The sequence below is a fragment of the Myotis davidii genome, unplaced genomic scaffold, assembly GCF_000327345.1.
Source record: "Myotis davidii unplaced genomic scaffold, ASM32734v1 scaffold265, whole genome shotgun sequence".
Lineage (NCBI taxonomy): Eukaryota > Metazoa > Chordata > Mammalia > Chiroptera > Vespertilionidae > Myotis > Myotis davidii.
The window spans coordinates 4,187,923-4,193,204 of NW_006296627.1; the positions used below are offsets into that span (position 1 = coordinate 4,187,923).

Here is a 5,282-nt window from a genome sequence, read left to right on the forward strand (position 1 = left end):
CGCCACGCTGCTCAGCACAGACACCGCCCCCTCTGCGTCAGCGTTCGCCCCACGCCGCGTCCTCGCTGGTCCCTGCCGCAGTGACTTGCGGTTCGGCCCTGCACATTCCTCACGCGGCCCAAATGGTCTAGCTCTTTCAAAGTCCCCGTTCTTGACTCTTTTATTTTCTTCTGAGACTCTGGGAAATATTGGCCATAAAGGCATATGGAAAGGAAATAAATTTTCGTGGGAATTTCGAAGAGGAAAGAGATTCAATAGGGTGTTCGTATGTAGCGAAAGTGCGGCCGAAGTTAGACAGCTGTATTTTCCTCGTAGCCCTCTTCCTCCCCCCGCGTTCACCGAAGCAGATGAAAACAAACACTAACGATGGCGGCGCCGGGAAGCGGCCGGCCGAAGGGCTTAACGCAGGAGTGAGCGCTTGAGTTGTGAGGAGAGTCGAGAGGCTCCGGTCGACGTGTGTGCGACGACTCGCTCAGTCTTGAGAGCGAATACTGGGGGTGTTCGATCCACGAGCCTCCTGAGGGGTGAACTGTCTGCGACCCGGGCTGTCAGTGCTGCTCCGGAGCGCAGAACCTTCGGCCGGGAGGCGCAGCTGGCCGGCCCCGGGCCCCTGCCTCCGTAATGAGAGCCCCGAGCCACTCTTTGTGTCGCAGCTTTGCAGGTACTAACTTTGGAGGGGATACCCCCAGACCTCTCAGCGCCCCCGGGTGGGAGGCTATGGATCTGCGGCCCGTCGGGGGCCTCCTTGGGAAGCTGAAGCTGACCAGCCACAGTTCAGTTCCCTGAGCTTTCTCTGGGAAGTCGGGTTGGTGTAGGCTACATTGGGCCTTGATTGTTCCCCGTCTTTACAAAGATCCCAGAGCTTTCGTCTCTACTTTCTCAGTTCTTTGGGTGAAGTCCTAAGGGGTTTTGGAGATAATTTGGGGTTCATAACTCCGGGGTTGGGTACCAATATGAGTTTGGTTAGGTTTTCATTCAATCAAGATTTGCTGAGTGCCAAATATGTACTCCGCGTGTAGGTGAGGGTGACTGTTGACTAGTGAAAAAAGGGACCCAAGGTTCACGACTATCTTCTTACTGGCAGTGGAACGACCTGAGGAAACCTGCGATCCATTCTCATTAAATAAATCTCTGGGTAAGTGGCTAAGCACCTTCTTGGGTTCATCACTAACGCATCTCAGTTTTCACTTTCTCAGCCAGCTCTCAGTTTTCCTCGTCAGTTCAGAGTAACGTTACACTTTCAGTGTTTCTTCCTCTTCTGGGCATCCTGCCTCTACAAAGAGGAAAAAGAGGGAGAGAGATCTGGAGAAGGAATGTGAATGAATGAATATTAAAGAAAAAAAAAGTACCTGTTTTCTTATTTTTAGTTTAAAACTCATCTCCTAAGATGGTAGAGTCTTATTGAGCACCTTCAGTGGGAGGTGTGCAGTAATAAGAAACAATAGATCCTTCCCTTACACTAAGTTAAGCTCCAGATTTTCATGTGTTGTTTTATGAGTGTTCTTTTCATGTGGGTATTGTGGCTCCAACTATATTACACACTTTTTGTTTTCAACTCCCTTTTCCACAAGGATTTATAAGAGCAGAAGTCTTACAAATGTTTGTAGAATGGAATCCAGATTTAATATTTTTGGTACACAATGGATGATGAAAAAGTGCTGGAGCAAGTGTCACATATACTGATTTGTATAGTAAAACACATGTGAATTTATTCACTGTTCCCAAACTGTATCCCGTTGCCTATAAAATGAAGAAGACGATGAACAAAAAAAAAAAAAGACGACGACGATGGCAACTTTTGAGATTCACATTTCATAAAATTTGTAAACCACTGGTTTTCCATTACTGTACACCTAACAGTAATTATTGAATACTTGTATTTTTTCCCCTCAAGAGTGGATATTAAAATGGAAGCAAAAACTGCAGATCTTCAGCTACTAAACACTCCAAATTGTAATAAATATATATATTTTTTAAATATATTTCTTTATTGATTTCAGAGAGGAAGGGAGAGGGAGAGAGAGATAGAAACATCAATGATAAGAGAGAATCATTGATTGGCTGACTCCTGCAAGTTCCCTACTGGGGATAGAACCCGAAACCCGGGTATGTGTCCTTGGCCGGAATCGAACGCGGGACCCTTCAGTCCACAGGCCGATGCTCTATCCACTGAGCCAAACCGGCTAGGGCCAAATTATAATATTTTATTTAGGGACTAACTCAGTTAGACACAGTGGGATCCTACCATATACTGGAATTGTACTGAATTGAGGTTGGGGCAATAAATCTTTTTCCTTATTGTCTTTCCTGCCCCCATCCACCCAACTGCATTAGCTTATATCTTCCATGATGACTCAGCAGGATGTCTATAGCCTAAATGCAAAAATAGCCTAAGACATTAACTTTTGAGCTTCCAAAGTCTAAAGTGTTACTATATAAGTGATTTTCCAAGGCTGTTTTTTACTATTTCGAAAAAGTAGCCACTGTAGAATTTATTGCACCTTCTGGAAAAAGTTACTTAATCTTAATAATGCCTGGACATCCCTAAAACTTCGTTTGTTATTGCTAATTGAAAAGAAAAAACAATATTTATTTTCCTTTTAAAGTCCTTTTTACTTTATCACAGAAGAGATGAATAATTACATTCATAACACTGGTTGGAGAGCTGCTTAGATCACAGAGAATGAAGAGTATACTTTAAAAAATTCCTCACTAATATGACCTTTTATTATTTTACTTTATCACAGAAGAGATGAATAATTACATTCATAACACTGGTTGGAGAGCTGCTTAGATCACAGAGAATGAAGAGTATACTTTAAAAAATTCCTCACTATTATGACCTTTTATTATTCAACTTAAAGTTTTTTGTTTTGTTTTAAATTTATAGAGAGAGAGAAAGGAAGAGAAAGAGAGAGAAACATCAATTGTTCTTATTTATGCATTGGTTGCTTCTTGTATGTGCCCTGACCCGGGATCAAATCCACACAACCTTGGTGTTTGGGATGATGCTCTAACCAACTGAACTACTTGGCTAGGGCCTTAATTTGTTTGATTGTTTTTGACTGAAAGAAAAGTAGAGACTCGCCATTAAGAAATGGCAGTATCCATAGCCAATGAGGTTTATCCAAGGTGCGATTATTGCTAATTGAAAAGAAAAAACAAAAATGCAGGCTGGCTGACCTGAGTGGCTCAGTAGGTTGAACGTTGTCAGATGCACCAAAAGATTGCCGTTGCCATACTCGATCAGAGCACACATCTGTGTTGCGGGCCCCATCCCTGGTTGGGGCATGTATGGAAGGCAACCAACAGATGTTTCTCTGTCTCTCACTCTTTCTTCCCCTCAGTTTTAAATATCATTTTTTTTTTAAAAAGGTCACCGTTCTGCTAATATTTGAGCTGCCATATTGCCTAGTATTATTATTTATCATTTTTTTTAAACATGGTTTATTGATTTTTTACAGAGAGGAAGGGAGAGAGATAGAGAGTTAGAAACATCGATGAGAGGGAAACATCGATCAGCTGCCTCCTGCACACTCCCCACTGGGGATGTGCCCGCAACCAAGGTACATGCCCTTGACCGGAATCGAACCCGGGACCCTTGAGTCCGCAGGCCGATGCTCTATCCACTGAGCCAAACCAGTTAGGGCTATCATCATTTTTTTTTATCATTTTATAAGAAATGAAGATTGGCCCTAGCCGGTTCAACTCAGTGGTTAGAGCATTGGCCCAAGGACAGAAGGATCATGGGTTCGATTCTGGTCCAGGGCATGTACCTTGGTTGAGGCTCTATCCCTGGCCCTGCTTTTGGTCCAAGCGCATGCAGGAGGCAACCAATTGATGTGTCTCTCTCACATCAACGTTTCCCTCTCTCTGTCGCTCCCCCTCCCTTCCATTCTCTCTGAAAATCAGTGGTAAAAAAAATATCCTCTGGTGAGGATTAAAAAAAAAGAAGCCCTGGCCGGTTTGGCTCAGTGGATGGAGCGTCAGCCGGAGAACTGAAGGATCACAGATTATATTTCAGTCAAGGGCATGTACCTCGGTTGAGGCTATCCCCAGTTCTGGGTGATTTGTGGAAGGCAACCAATCAATGTGTCTCTCTCACATTGATGTTTCTCTTATTCAGATCCTCTGTATTTTTTATATCTACTTGAGTGCTCAAAGAGGTATATTGTGTCTTCAGGTATATTTTTGTTTTTATCAAGCTCTGCTAGTATCTCTAGGAATTTTTGCTTCATGTATTTTATTGCTATATTGCTAATGTAAAGGTTTATGGCCCTGATTGGTGTGGCTGGTCGGCCATCGCATGGGTTAGATTCTGTCTAGGGCATGTACCTGGGTTGTAGGTTTGATCCCTGGCCCTGTTCAGGGTACCTGTGGGAGGAAACCAATTGATGTGCCTGTCTGTCTTTCTCTGTCTCCCTCTCTCCCTCCCTCTCTCTCCTCTCTCTCCCCTGCCCTCACTCCTTTCCACTATCTTTAAAAATCAGTGGGAAAGCTATCCTTGGGTAAGGATTAACAAAACAAAACCAAAAATTTATAGATGTTAAATTTTTCAGAGATTATCACCACTCAATGTCCCTTTTAATCTCATTTCATAACTTTTGACCTGGAATTCCATTATAAATACTTCTGCTTTCTTTTTGTCCTTTTTCTTTCCTCTTCCTCTTTTTTCAAACTGAGTACATCTGCTTATTTCTTTACTTTTAAATTTTCTTTGTAACTCTTTTCGGTATGAAGATGATTTCAGTTTTTAAACTTTGGTGTTTCTCATTTGTCTACAAAGAACTTTCTAAATGGAATAAAGGATCTTTGTATTTTAATAATAACTCTGATGCCTGAAGTGGGGAAATGACTGTTTTGTTCAGTTTGCACTTGAACTTAACTATTTTGTCTCGTTAACTGTTTCAAATTTACAATATTGAGCTATTTATTTATTAAAATATATTTTCATTGATTTCAGAGAGGAATGGAGAGGGAGAGAGAGATAGAAACACCAATGATGAGAATCATTGATTGGCTGCTTCCTGCACATCCCCTACTGGGGATTGAGCCTACAACCTGGCATGTGCCCTTGACTGGAATCGAACCTGGAATCGAATCAGACGCTCTATCCACTGAGCCAAGTCAGCTACAGCACAATATTGAGCTTTCTGATACCTGAATCCAAAACATTAAAAAATTAGTTTAAAAATTAGAAAATATAGACATTATATAATCTCTTGCCAAATCATTCAGTTGTTTCTTTGAAATTATTTGCTCTGCCCTTTATTTTATGATGT

The 5,282-nt window shown here is 42.0% G+C and overlaps 1 protein-coding gene across 10 annotated transcripts in view; it reads left to right on the plus strand.

The window, feature by feature from the left end:
* Positions 1-313: 313 nt before the first annotated feature.
* Positions 314-5,282, plus strand: part of ATG13 (autophagy related 13) — a 38,894-nt gene continuing 33,925 nt past the window's right edge. For 4 of the 10 annotated variants that reach the window (XM_006772265.2, XM_015569529.1, XM_006772269.2 and 1 more), the window contains exons 1-2: positions 315-661; positions 1,020-1,135. The gene's annotated coding sequence lies outside the window, so the exon portion shown is untranslated. Of the gene's footprint in view, positions 662-1,019; positions 1,136-5,282 lie in introns of all 10 variants that reach the window. The other 6 variants (XM_006772267.2, XM_006772270.2, XM_006772268.2 and 3 more) reach the window with 5 other exon arrangements.